The following is a 15,845-nucleotide window of genomic DNA, read 5'->3' as shown; positions in this document are numbered from 1 at the left end:
AGATACCAAAAGTAAGGGGACAATTGGCTTCTCAGCTGTTCCATGGTCGGGTGTGTGTTATTCCCTCATTATCCCAATTACAATGAGCATATAAAAGGTCCAGAGTTCATTTCAGGTGTGCTATTTGCATTTGGAATCTGTTGCTGTCAACTCTCAAGATGAGATCCAAAGAGCTGTCACTATCAGTGAAGCAAGCCATCATTAGGCTGAAAAAGCAAAACAATCCCATCAGAGAGATAGCAAAAACATTAGGCGTGGCCAAAACAACTGTTTGGAAAATTCTTAAACAGAAGGAATGCACTGGTGAGCTCAGCAACACCAAAAGACCCGGAAGACCACGGAAAACAACTGTGATGGATGACCGAAGAATTCTTTCCATGGTGAAAAAAACACCCTTCACAACAGTTGGCCAGATCAAGAACACTCTCCAAGAGGTCGGTGTATGTGTGTCAAAGTCAACAATCAAGAGAAGACTTCGCCAGAGTGAATACAGAGGGTTCACCACAAGATGTAAACCATTGGTGAGCCTCAAAAACAGGAAGGAACAGATTAGAGTTTGCCAAATGACATCTAAAAAAGCCTTCACAGTTCTGGAACAACATCCTATGGACAGATGAGACCAAGATCAACTTTTACTAGAGTGATGGGAAGAGAAGAGTATGGAGAAGGAAAGGAACTGCTCAGGATCCTAAGCATACCACCTCATTAGTGAAGCATGGTGGTGGTAGTGTCATGGCGTGGGCATGTATGGCTGCCAATGGAACTGGTTCTCTTGTATTTATTGATGATGTGACTGCTGACAAAAGCAGCAGGATGAATTCTGAAGTGTTTCGGGCAATATTATCTGCTCATATTCAGCCAAATGCTTCAGAACTCATTGGACGGCGCTTCACAGTGCGGATGGACAATGACCCAAAGTATACTGTAAAAGCAACCAAAGAGTTTTTTAAGAGAAAGAAGTGGAATGTTATGCAATGGCCAAGTCAATAACCTGACCTGAATCCAATTGAGCATGCATTTCACTGTCTGTCTTAAAGCCTGACAGAAGCAGTGAGAACATGTTGGGAGTTGTACTCTTCCAACAAATGGAAAGCTACATATTTTCTTGGAAAGACCAACATCATGTAGGGATCACTGTCCAGGTTAGTTCTGTGAAGATCGGGTTGGTTGGGAAACATGTTGGACATGCTACATAGAGATGTGTAAATTGGGTCAGAAAAAACACAAAACAGACTAGGAACATCTATCACACCTAGAACTTTAATTTAATGTGCAGCTCACCTATGACAATGAAAAACGTTTGTACAGTTATGTGGCTGGGGCGGCTCCCTGGAAATTCAGTGCCAGCAGTATAGGCCCTAAACCTCAACACATAAAGCACACTAGGGTCGAATTCATAGGAAGCCAATTTGCATTTCAGTATATTTTTGGTGTGTGTGAGAAACATAGAAACTCCATGCAGATGTTGTCCCTGAGACACCATTAATACTATTGCCAATGATATCACTAATGCTCTCTCCACTAGGTGTCCAGTAGTTGGTGGATCGAAAGCCTGGATCACCCCGGTACCTTCAGCAATCAGAATAAAATACAGACAAATTAAAGTGCTCCACTTTCAAGATCACACACTGAAAAGTATGTAGCGTATTAGCAACGCAGTGATTGAATATCAGAGGTGAAAAAAAGATCAGTGTGAAACATAACACTGAGACAGGTGTGATGATGGTGCCACACACTGACATGGAGATATTAGGTTTAGGTAGGTTAGTAGATGGAGAAAAGATTCAGTTTAAGATATAGAGAGGACATGATGTTAGGGACTGCAGGCACAGTCACTGGAGGACATGATGTTAGAGACAGCAGACACTGTCACTGGAGGAGATTTATGTTAGAGACAGTGGACTGACAATAACTGGAGGACATAATGTTAGAGACAGCAGACACTGTCACTGGAGGACATGATGTTAGAGACAGCAGACAGACAGTAACTGGAGGACATGATGTTAGAGACAGAGGACAGTCACTGGAGGACATGATGTTAGAGACAGTGAACAGACAGTGGTATAATGTATATAAGGATGAGGGGGCACACTCATAAGAAGAACACTTATAGGATGATGTAAACTAAATTTAATAGACAATAAAAACAAACCCCTAAAATACACATAAAACATACATCAAAAATTATAATAAAATTTGGATATGCGATATGCAGCAATCAAATGCAATGCTAACACCAGAATAACGCCAATGTCCCACTGGTAGATGTAACAATTGCTGTCGTGTTATTAGTACACGATATGGTGGTAATATGACCTATAGTATTCCATTTGGGAATTTATGGCGTCAAACTTATTGATAATAGGTGTCCCTCACTATAGATGTAGCACTCTAGCCCCTTAGAGCTGATGTTATAGAGCCCACACCATGCTATGTCTCAGGACAATGTTCCAACTGGAGATTAGGTATCTCAGCGTTAAAGTCCTGTGCCTTTGAATACGTATGGCACTCCGTTCACTTAAGATGTTAATAGTGATCCGGATCAGATGTCAAAGTCCAGTATATAAGTTATACAGAGATGCGTGTATACCCTCCAAGTTACTTACTAGTTCTCCGCCGCTGTGTCTTTCTATTCTTACCCCTTCTTGCTGCGTAGCTGCAGCGCTGATCTCCCAGGTAGCCGTACACGGCCGTGGCGTCCCACGTGACCTGGTCTCTGGGGTTCCGGGTAGACGCTTGGATGTGACGTCACTAGTATGCGGCAGTAACTTTGGTAATGGAGGTCAATCACTTTCGTTTTAAGATCACTGATGTTCTTCGATCTTTGTTGGTATCCAGCTTCTTTTGTATGTTGTTAGGAATCCACGCTCACTCTGATATGCCAGACGCGTTTCAAGGTATTACACCTCTTCCTCAGTGGCCACCGAGTGAGTGGATTCTCACTCCTTATATATCCTATTATTCCACCCACCAATTAGTTGTGCCTATTCTAATACATGGGTGGATTTGATCGCCGTTTTTCTTCCATAAAAGACATTCACAATTACAAATATGATAAAAATATAAATAACAATATTCCCATATGGCTTAAAACATGCTCGAGATGATCTGTAGGTAACCTATATGGTCAGGACTTAATTTTTACAAAAACCGCATTGAAACCGCATCAATGTGAATTATGTCACATGCGGTTTTTGCATTTTTATATCTAGCAAGATCCAATGGATCCTATCTAGGTCAATAAACTCAAAAACGCATATATTTATATTTATTATTTAATGCGTTTTTGTGTTTCTTTGCTCTTGTTTCCTTAGTATACTCATTCAAAAATGAGTATACTAAGGAAACAAGAGCAAAGAAACACAAAAACGCATTAAATAATAATATAAATATATGCGTTTTTGAGTTTATTGACCTAGATAGGATCCATTGGATCTTGCTAGATATAAAAATGCAAAAACCGCATGTGACATAATTCACATTGATGCGGTTTCAATGCGGTTTTTGTAAAAATTAAGTCCTGACCATATAGGTTACCTACAGATCATCTCGAGCATGTTTTAAGCCATATGGGAATATTGTTATTTATATTTTTATCATATTTGTAATTGTGAATGTCTTTTATGGAAGAAAAACGGCGATCAAATCCACCCCATGTATTAGAATAGGCACAACTAATTGGTGGGTGGAATAATAGGATATATAAGGAGTGAGAATCCACTCACTCGGTGGCCACTGAGGAAGAGGTGTAATACCTTGAAACGCGTCTGGCATATCAGAGTGAGCGTGGATTCCTAACAACATACAAAAGAAGCTGGATACCAACAAAGATCGAAGAACATCAGTGATCTTAAAACGAAAGTGATTGACCTCCATTACCAAAGTTACTGCCGCATACTAGTGACGTCACATCCAAGCGTCTACCCGGAACCCCAGAGACCAGGTCACGTGGGACGCCACGGCCGTGTACGGCTACCTGGGAGATCAGCGCTGCAGCTACGCAGCAAGAAGGGGTAAGAATAGAAAGACACAGCGGCGGAGAACTAGTAAGTAACTTGGAGGGTATACACGCATCTCTGTATAACTTATATACTGGACTTTGACATCTGATCCGGATCACTATTAACATCTTAAGTGAACGGAGTGCCATACGTATTCAAAGGCACAGGACTTTAACGCTGAGATACCTAATCTCCAGTTGGAACATTGTCCTGAGACATAGCATGGTGGGGGCTCTATAACATCAGCTCTAAGGGGCTAGAGTGCTACATCTATAGTGAGGGACACCTATTATCAATAAGTTTGACGCCATAAATTCCCAAATCGAATACTATAGGTCATATTACCACCATATCGTGTACTAATAACACAACAGCAATTGTTACATCTACCAGTGGGACATTGGCGTTATTCTGGTGTTAGCATTGCATTTGATTGCTGCATATCGCATATCCAAATTTTATTATAATTTTTGATGTATGTTTTATGTGTATTTTAGGGGTTTGTTTTTATTGTCTATTAAATTTAGTTTACATCATCCTATAAGTGTTCTTCTTATGAGTGTGCCCCCTCATCCTTATATACATTATACCATTTTCTTTGGTCCTGAGGGTAGGACCTGAGGGTGAGCACCTCTCCATACAAATTAATAGTGAGCCGCTGTATTCTTTTTACAGTGAACAGACAGTCACTAGTGTTCTGTAGTACAGCATGGGGGATGTCACAGGATGAAGTTTATAGCTGGGTATCATCAGCATAGAGATGATACTGAAAACCAAATCTGATGATAGTCTGTCCAATAGGGGATGTGTAGAGAGAAAAGAGGAGAGGACATAGGACTGAAACCTGAGGAACCTCAATAGCAAAGAGGGAGAGGAGAAGAAGCAAAAGAAAGAGCGTCCAGAGGGATAGGAAGAAAACCAAAGAGAGAGCAGGGTCCTTAAATCCAACAGATTGGAGCATTTACCAAGTAGGTAAATGGTGGTCTACAGTGTCAAATACTGCAGAAAGATAGAGGAGAATTAGTAGAGAGTAGTCACCGTTGCATTTAGCTATCAGAAGGTTGTTTGTCACTTTTGTACGGGAAGTTTCTGTAGAATGTGAAAACTAGATTGTAAGGGGCATAGAGAGAGTTAACAGCCAAGAGTAAATGGGGCATTGAAGAAGTTTAGAGATGAAGGGGAGATTGAAGGTCAATAATTAATACTGTGACTACTACCAATAATAACACCACTGCCCTCAGTACTAATAGTACGACCACTACTAATAACACTAATATGATCATTACTAAGAATACTACAAATATGACTGATAAAACTACAATTAATTTCACAACTACTACTAAAGTTAATGTGACTAGTACTTCTAAAAATGGCACCACTGCATGTATCGCAATGTCTACTGCATTAATACAATGACTAAAGCTATTAAGCTAATATTACTATGAATACTACTGCTGACACCAGCTCTAATGCTACTAGGAGTATTATGGATATTACTTCTAATAATAACACCAATACTACAGTAATACTATTACTACTGCTAATCACACTAGTCCTATCACTACCCGGGTCAGGACATGGCATTTTGCCCTAGGTAGAAAAGATAATCTAGAAAGAGATGAGAAAGAACCTATGGGTAAAAGCAAAAGATGTACAGAAGACCCCACAAACCCCATAAAACCCTCTCTTCATGTGTCCAGTATTAGAGAAACCCTGAATACGAATGGTGTTCATGGAAGGACACCCAAAGGAAGCCACTGCTGTCCAAAAAAAAAAAAAAAAAAACTATCAGGGCCTCACATAGAAACATAGAAACATAGAATGTGTCGGCAGATAAGAACCATTTGGCCCATCTAGTCTGCCCAATATATCTGAATCCTATGAATAGCCCCGGCCCTATCTTATATGAAGGATGGCCTTATGCCTATCCCATGCATGCTTAAACTCCTTCACTGTATTTGCCGCTACCACTTCTGCAGGAAGGCTATTCCATGCATCCACTACCCTCTCAGTAAAGTAATACTTCCTTATATTACTTTTAAACCTTTGCCCCTCTAATTTAAAACTGTGTCCTCTTGTGGTAGTTTTTCTTCTTTTAAATATGCTCTCCTCCTTTACCGAGTTGATTCCCTTTATGTATTTAAAAGTTTCTATCATATCCCCTCGGTCTCTTCTTTCTTCCAAGCTATACATATTAAGGTCTTTTAACCTTTCCTGGTAAGTTTTATCCTGCAATCCATGTACTAGTTTAGTAGCTCTTCTCTGAACTCTCTCTAGAGTATCTATATCCTTCTGGAGATATGGCCTCCAGTACTGCGCACAATACTCCAAGTGAGGTCTCACTAGTGATCTGTACAGCGGCATAAGCACTTCACTCTTTCTACTCACACTAGTTAATGTTTGTTCTAGAATGGACAAACCTATAGAGATGCTGTGACATGACCTGATGGGGGATGTCTGACACATGGCATCCCAGAGCTGATGATCTAAAGAGACATTTGCTTGGAGGAATGGTCCAAAATTCCTCCTCAACACTGTGCAACTCCTATCTAGCTGCACAAAATGCTTGGTGGAGGTGATTTCTGCTAAAAGGGAATCTACAAGCTATTGAATTCAAGGGTTCACTTACTTTTTTCCCTGCACATTGGATAATAATAGGCATGAACATTATCGATTTCTCCATAAACTACTACTACAAAGTGTTCTGATTTTTCTCTAAGTCACAATTATAGATGAACACAATTTGTGTTTGTCTATAATTGGGTCCTAGAGAACAATCAGATCACATAGTATTCGTAGTCCATGCTGAAATCCGGGTCTCTACAAAGGGTTCACTTACTTTTCTTGCTATTGCAGATACAGTGGGATGCGAAAGTTTGGGCAACCTTGTTAATCGTCATGATTTTCCTGTATAAATCGTTGGTTGTTACGATAAAAAATGTCAGTTAAATATATCATATAGGAGACACACACAGTGATATTTGAGAAGTGAAATGAAGTTTATTGGATTTACAGAAAGTGTGCTATAATTGTTTAAACAAAATTAGGCAGGTGCATACATTTGGGCACTGTTGTCATTTTATTGATTCCAAAACCTTTAGAACTAATTATTGGAACTCAAATTGGCTTGGTAAGCTCAGTGACCCCTGACCTACATACACAGGTGAATCCAATTATGAGAAAGAGTATTTAAGGGGGTCAATGGTAAGTTTCCCTCCTCTTTTTTGAGGAGCAACACGGGGGTCTCAAAACAACTCTCAAATGACCTGAAGACAAAGATTGTTCACCGTCATGGTTTAGGGGAAGGACACAGAAAGCTGTCTCAGAGATTTCCGCCGTCTGTTTCCACAGTTAGGAACATATTGAGGAAATGGAAGACCGCAGGCTCAGTTCAAGTTAAGGCTCGAAGTGGCAGACCAAGAAAAATCTCGGATAGACAGAAGCAACGAATGGTGAGAACAGTCAGAGTCAACCCACAGACCAGCACCAAAGACCTACAGCATCATGTTGCTGCAGATGGAGTCACTGTGCATCGTTCAACCATTCGGCGCACGTTACACAAGGAGATGCTGTATGCGAGAGTGATGCAGAGGAAGCCTTTTCTCCGCCCGCTTGAGGTGGGCTAAAGCACATTTGGACAAGCCAGCTTAATTTTGGAATAAGGTGCTGTGGACTGATGAAACTAAAATTGAGTTATTTGGCCATATCAAGGGGCGTTATGCATGGAGGAAAAAGAACACAGCATTCCAAGAAAAACACCTGCTACCTGCAGTAAAATATGGTGGTGGTTCCATCATGCTGTGGGGCTGTGTGGCCAGGACAGGGACTGGGAATCTTGTCAAAGTTGAGGGACGCATGGATTCCACTCAGTATCAGCAGATTCTGGAGACCAATGTCCAGGAATCAGTGACAAAGCTGAAGCTGCGCCGGGGCTGGATCTTTCAACAAGACAACGACCCTAAACACTGCTCAAAATCCACTAAGGCATTTATGCAGAGGAACAAGTACAATGTTCTGGAATGGCCATCTCAGTCCCCAGACCTGAATATAATGGGAAATCTGTGGTGTGACTTAAAGAGAGCTGTCCATGCTCGGAAGCCATCAAACCTGAATGAACTAAAGATGTTTTGTAAAGAGGAATGGTCCAAAATACCTTCAACCAGAATCCAGACTCTCATTGGAACCTACAGGAAGTGTTTAGAGGCTGTAATTTCTGCAAAAGGAGGATCTACTAAATATTGATTTCATTTCTTTCTTGTGGTGCCCAAATTTATGCACCTGCCTAATTTTGTTTAAACAATTATAGCACACTTTCTGTAAATCCAATAAACTTCATTTCACTTCTCAAATATCACTGTGTGTGTCTCCTATATGATATATTTAACTGACATTTTTTATCGTAACAACCAACGATTTATACAGGAAAATCATGACGATTAACAAGGGTGCCCAAACTTTTGCATCCCACTGTAACTACTATGAGTATTATAATTAATCATACTAATATTGTCATAATATTAATGTCACAACTTCTCCTGCTACTGATCTCCTTCTACATTCAGTCCATTAATAATTACCTACATAGGTCCCTGTTATTCCATCTAGAAGATAACAGCAGGAAGACACGGATACATAAAGGAGGCTGATACCAGAGAACAGAGGCTGGCACCAGGCCTGATGCCCCAATGATGGAAGCTCCTGTAATCATGGGTGTTAGATTTCCTTCTGCATAATCCTGGAGCCTGGAGAAAAGCTCCAGAGAACGTGGACACCCTCCCTTTATATACTGTAAGTCCAGTGTAGATTTTCATGTTCTCTAATATTAACCCTTATTCTTCCCCATCTTCTTCCAAGAAAACGAAGTCACTGTAATTAGCAGAACAAGTTTTAGATCCCAGTAATTAATCTTGGGGGACTTGGCACAGAATGTCCGACACTCCTCCTAACGTGTAAAGGCTGAGTAGAAGCTCTCTACGAGGATCTCACTTTATTTGTACTTTATATATATTTTGTCATTTTAAATTTTAGCTTTATATACATATGTTAAAAATTAATTCTATAATATTCTTAGTAACTCAAAACTTTAAAACCCATATGAGACGTCAGCTATACGTGTAAATAGCAGACATAGCCCATATGCCTTCTTTAAGTCCAGTATCAGTACATGTCTTTTCCTGAGCAAACATCCAGAAAAAGTAAGTGAAACTTTGAATGTGTAACAACAGGTTGCTGTCCGTTGATGTTCTCCTACTTACTGCCACGGTCCTGGGCTCTGGGTATGGTGGTAATCAGCTGCTGGTGTATCACCATTTACCGCCGCAGTACTTAGTTGTGTCCTTGAAGGCATAGTCCTTCCTGGAATATGCTCCACGGTTTCTTTCCAGCCCTAGGCCCAGCATGCCTTCCATTATGTTCCCTGAAGCACTTCTTTAAGGGTTGGTGTGCGTCACTTTCTGTGATTTATGGGTTTAGCATAAGTGACCATGCTGACCAATCCTAGCCCTCCTGCACCTATATAAAGTGGTCCAGCCCCCTTCCCTGGTGCCTGAGCGTCAAAGGTCCTTGGTCACCAAAGTTTCTGTTATCTGTGCTTGTGTTCCTGTATACCTGACCCGTGCTTGTGTTTCTGGACTCCTACTACCTATTTGATCCTTACCAGCACTGCCTGAACTCTCCTGTTGCTGATCTGGATTGCCTGACCTGTACCTGTGCTGCCTGCACTGACCCATTGCTTGTTTGACTTCGCCTCTTCCTCATCCTTTGGTCCTGCACTGTCACTCCTGGTTACAACTTGGCCTGCTGACTACGACTGTACCTCTGGTACCTTGCTCTGGTACCTCCTGGTCCGCCTGGACCAGCTGCCTCATATGCCAACCCTCCTAAAGAGGTAGTGACCTGGTGTTCCCCTTGGGAAAGTCTATCCCCACCATTAGGGGTACTGCAAAAAATGAGGGATTCACTTACACAACATTCTTAGAGGAGGTAGGACACATGGCACAGTGGGTTCACACCTGCTGGTTCGTGACAGAATTTATTAACTTGTAGCTCCTGAGAGACAAAAAAAGGCTGATACCACTATTAAGATTGAGGGTGATCAAGTTACCAGACTAAGAGACTGTGAGCCAAGCAAATGTAAAAAGGAGGGCATGGAATGAAATGTGAGCAGCGCAACATATAATTACAACAGCTCTACTCAGTGGAAAAATCTGTACAGTACAAAAACATATAAAGGCCAAAATAAGCCTCAAAGTCATCAACACCCCCCAAATAAACCGCTTAACCGCCTACACTACCCCTCATATAATAGAAAACAAGTGCCCAACCAGAGTAGTAAAAGATATAGCCACATTAGCACAACCAACTTTCATTAACAGAAATACACACACCAGTACCAAAAATGTGTAAATAGGTAATAACAATGCTATTAGATGCTGCCATATTCAAATAAATAGCAGTGAGTTTAAAAAAGCAAATACATTACAAAATCATTATAATAACTTTTATTTCTGTAAATGCAAATACACTGGAAACACTACACATTCATTTCAAATCAAACCAATAAAACAATTTCTCCAGTTTGTGTTAATCCTTTACAGAAAGTAAAGAAAAAGTAATATTAGGCTGTTCAAAAAAGCAGCTCTAGCATTTTTCTTGAAAAAAAAATTATGTACCTCTATTTTTCGCCCTATAAGACTCACTGGCCCATAAGACGCACATAGGTTTTAGAGGAACACAATAAGAAAAAAATATTTTTCATTAGACCTCAGCTCACAGCCCCAATCAGACCCCCAATGTTAATAAGTTCCAGCAAATACCGATATCCACCTCAGTACATATGAGTCATTCAAAATATATCAAACTAAGTCCAGCAAAAAGTAAGACCCTTAAAAACACACTTTAATTCATCGAATTAAAAAATAAACCTAAAGTTTCCCAATACATTATTCTAATGATGGTCAACCTGTGATGGCCCTGCAGTGTCCCTTAGCCCAGAGACAGCCCCTAAAGGTGGAGACTCTCTGTCCTCGTACCTATCCTGCCAATAACCCTAATTGGCCCTCATGGGTCCCTGTACCCCAACGTGTTTCCCCCACTTCTGGGTTCCTCAGGGGGACAATATCTCATAAGGTGGCTCATTCAATATGCGCCACCATCAGGGTTATACATAACAAAGGTATAGATACATAAAAAAAAATAATTATAATGTATATAGATAAATAAATATACTGCACCAGCAACCATTGATCATAGGGGGCGGTATTGGTAAGACATGACATCAAGATTAGATGTAAACCAGTCCCCACAATGGAGATCCACTAGGGAACAATAGCTGGGACAGTTCGCAAACGCGATCACGTGAAAGTGATCAAATGTTCGCAAACCGCAAGTTCGCTGTGGGCCCCATTTACTTTAATGGCAGTCGAACCTGGAAAACCTTTAGGTCATATTTGCAGCCACCAAATACTTACTAGAAGTGCACAAATAGTCCCACAACATGGACAGTGACAAACTAGAGGGGGATAAATGACAAAAATTCCCATGAAAAAAATATGTATTTTAATCAAGGGTCATTTTTATGCGTCTTAAAGGGAAATTCTAAAAAATGGGCCCTGCTGGAGGCAAATTTTTATTTTATTTTAGGCCACGGGAGTATGGGCCCTAAAAATTAGGCATTCACCTGACATAAAAGAACAAGTGATTATGTGGCTCGAGGTACATTTTGCGGTCGATGGATAAAAATGTTACTGTACTACTGGCTGGAGGTACATTAGGCCGTCACCGTATAACTATTTTACTAGAGAATCTTGCTGGATTAGAAGGATTCATGGACTCGAATCCCGACCTCATTTTCAAAATTCGAATCGGACGAATCCCAGGCATAGTCATCTATATCACTGTCCTCAGCGATACAGATGCCTTGCCTGTGCTGCAGCAGGAGAGAGAGATGAATCTATGCTGGGACTCGCCCTCACGACCTTCTGTATCAGAGGCAAGGCACTTATTAGAGCTGTATAGCTACTGACTGAAAACATATGAGACTTCTACTGTAGACTCTGTTAGCTGTTCTAGCCAGTGCACATCTACACACATGACAGCTGCCCCAACACACCCAGCTCTGCTATCTCTCTATATGACAGCTGCCCCAGCACACTTTGCTCTGCTATATCTGTATATGACAGCTGCCCCAGCACACTTAGCTCTGCTATATCTGTATATAACAGCTGCCCCAGCACACTCAGCTCTGCTATATCTCTATATATGATAGCTTCCCCAGCACACCCAGCTCTGCTACATCTATACACATGACAGCTGCCCCAGCACACTCAGCTCTACTATATCTCTATATATATGACAGCTGCCCCAGCATACTCAGCTCTGCTATATCTCTATATATATGACAGCTGCCCCAGCACACTCAGCTCTGCTATATCTAAATATCTGTAAGTATTACTATATAGTAGATAGATATAACGATACGTATAACGCTGAGTGTGCTGGGGCAGCTGTCATGTGTATAGATGTAGCAAAGCTGGGTGTGCTGGGGTAGCTGTTATGTGTATAAATGTAGAAGAGCTGGGTATGCTGGGGAAGCTGTCATGTGTATAGATGTAGCAGAGCTGGGCGTGCTGGGGAAGCTATCATATATAGCGATATAGCAGCGCTGAGTGTGCTGGGGCAGCTGTCATGTGTATAGATGTAGCAGAGCTGGGTGTGCTGGGGCAGCTGTTATGTGTATAGATGTAGCAGTGCTGAGTGTGCTGGGGCAGCTGTCATGTGTATGGATGTACACTAGCTATCAAAGCTATAACAGAGTCTACAGTAGAAGTCTCATATTTTTTCAGGGAGAGGCTATGCAGCTCTTGTAGCTGTGAGTAAGTGCCTTGCCTCTAATGCGGAAGGTCGCGGGTTCAAGTCCCAGCAGAAACTTTTCTGAAATACACAAGCACTGACTCCATATACAGACATACAGCGCGGGACACAGGCCGGAAGAGGCTGCATCGCATCGCTGACATGGAGGTAAGTAAGTTTTTTTTTATACCGGACTGTTACTGCCACATTGGGGGAGCAGGAGGCACTTGATACTGGCACATGGGGGGGGTTTGGCACCTGATACTGGTACATGGGGGGAGGTTGGCACTTGGTACTGGCACATGGGCACATGGGGGGAAGGAGAGAGGCACTTGATACTGGCACATTGGGGGGGGTGGCACTATGATACTGGCACATTGGGGGGAGACGGCACTATGATACTGGCACATGGGGGGGTTGGCACTATGATACTGGCACATGGGGGGGCAGGGGGGAAGAAGAGAGGCACTTGATGCTGGCACATTGGGAGTGGGAGATGGCACTATGATACTGGCACATGGGGGGCAGGGGGGAAGAAGAGAGGCACTTGATGCTGGCACATTGGGAGTGGGAGATGGCACTATGATACTGGCACATGGGGGGGAAGGAGAGAGGCACTTGATATTGGAAGATTGGGGGGAAGATGGCACTATGATACTGTCGACATGGGGGAAGGAGAGAGGCAGTTGATACTGGCACATGGGGGGGGCGCCTAAGGGGACACTTACTGGCACATTATTGGGGGGTATTATAGGGGTCCCTTTTTACTGGCACATTATTGGGGTACATTATTGGGTCCTTTTTTACTGGCACATTATTGCGGGGCACTATGGGGGCATCTACTGAGGCCACAAAGAAGGGGTATTTTATATGGGGGGGGGGCTCTGTGTGGTACTACTATTATCAGGGGGTTTATCTGTTTCTGCAGTATTGTATTGGGGAGCACAGCGGCACAGTATAGTGGTAGGATGATTTGTCCAGAAGATGCGAGGATGATGGAAAAGTAGTAAACTAAGATTTTTTTTTTGCAGAGACGAAAAATTGCTGAAAACTGGAGGTCTGATCTGAAGGTCTGAAAGGAGAAGATGAGGAAAGAGAACATCTACGTCAAAGAGACATCACTGGATGTAAGAGGTATGTGCGCAGTATTACCCTGTATTTCCAATTTTTTTCGAATCCAAATCCGAATACTTTGTTGAAAAAGTAAGGACTATATTAACCGCCTCCCGACCGCTGTACGCACGGATGCGTCCGGGAGGCGGTTGATTTATTCCTCCTGGACGCATCCGTGTGTCATCTCGCGAGAGGCGAGATTTCCTGTGAACGCGCGCACACAGGCGCGCGTGTTCACAGGAACGGAAGGTAAGCGAGTGGATCTCCAGCCTGCCAGCGGCGATCGTTCGCTGGCAGGCTGGAGATGCGATTTTTTTAACCCCTAACAGGTATATTAGACGCTGTTTTGATAACAGCATCTAATATACCTGCTACCTGGTCCTCTGGTGGTCCCTTTTGCTTGGATCGACCACCAGAGGACACAGGTAGCTCAGTAAAGTACCACCAAACACCACTACACTACACTACACCCCCCCTGTCACTTATTAACCCTTTATGAACCCCTGATCACCCATGATCACCCCATATAGACTCCCTGATCACCCCCCTGTCATTGATCACCCCCCCGTAAGGCTCCATTCAGACGTCCGTATGATTTTTACGGATCCACGGATACATGGATCGGATCCGCAAAACACATACGGATGTCTGAATGGAGCCTTACAGGGGGGTGATCAATGACACGGGGGTGATCACCCATATAGACTCCCTGATCACCCCCCTGTCATTGATCACCCCCCTGTAAGGCTCCATTCAGACGTCCGTATGATTTTTACGGATCCACGGATACATGGATCGGATCCGCAAAACATATACGGACATCTGAATGGAGCCTTACAGGGGGGTGATCAATTTCAGGGGGGTGATCACCCCATATAGACTCCCTGATCACCCCCCCTGTCATTGATTACCCCCCTGTAAGGCTCCATTCAGACGTCCGCATGATTTTTACGGATCCATGGATACATGGATCGGATCCGCAAAACACATACGGACGTCTGAATGGAGCCTTACAGGGGGGTGATCACCCATATAGACTCCCTGATCACCCCCCTGTCATTGATCACCCCCCTGTCATTGATCACCCCCCTGTAAGGCTCCATTCAGACGTCTGTATAATTTTTACGGATCCACGGATACATGGATCGGATCCGCAAAACACATACAGACGTCTGAATGGAGCCTTACAGGGGGGTGATCAATGACAGGGGGGTGATCACCCCATATAGACTCCCTGATCACCCCCCTGTCATTGATCACCCCCCTGTAAGGCTCCATTCAGACGTCCGTATGATTTTTACAGATCCACGGATACATGGATCGGATCCGCAAAACACATACGGACGTCTGAATGGAGCCTTACAGGGGGGTGATCACCCATATAGACTCCCTGATCACCCCCCTGTCATTGATCACCCCCCTGTAAGGCTCCATTCAGACGTCCGTATGATTTTTACAGATCCACGGATACATGGATCGGATCCGCAAAACACATACGGGCGTCTGAATGGAGCCTCACAGGGGGGTGATCAATGACAGGGGGGGGTGATCAATGACAGGGGGTGATCAGGGAGTCTATATGGGGTGATTACACCCCTGTCATTGATCACCCCCCTGTAAGGCTTCATTCAGACATTAGCGGAAATTTTTTTATTTATTTTTTTCTTCCAAAGTCTCATATTCCACTAACTTGTGTCAAAAAATAAAATCTTACATGAACTCACCATACCCCTCACGGAATCCAAATGCGTAAATTTTTTTAGACATTTATATTCCAGACTTCTTCTCACGCTTTAGGGCCCCTAAAATGCCAGGGCAGTATAAATACCCCACATGTGACCCCATTTCGGAAAGAAGACACCCCAAGGTATTCCGTGAGGG

The sequence above is a fragment of the Bufo gargarizans genome, chromosome 4 (assembly GCF_014858855.1).
Source record: "Bufo gargarizans isolate SCDJY-AF-19 chromosome 4, ASM1485885v1, whole genome shotgun sequence".
NCBI lineage: Eukaryota > Metazoa > Chordata > Amphibia > Anura > Bufonidae > Bufo > Bufo gargarizans.
The sequence above is the reverse complement of the archived record's forward strand: the minus strand, read 5'-3'. Positions refer to the sequence as shown.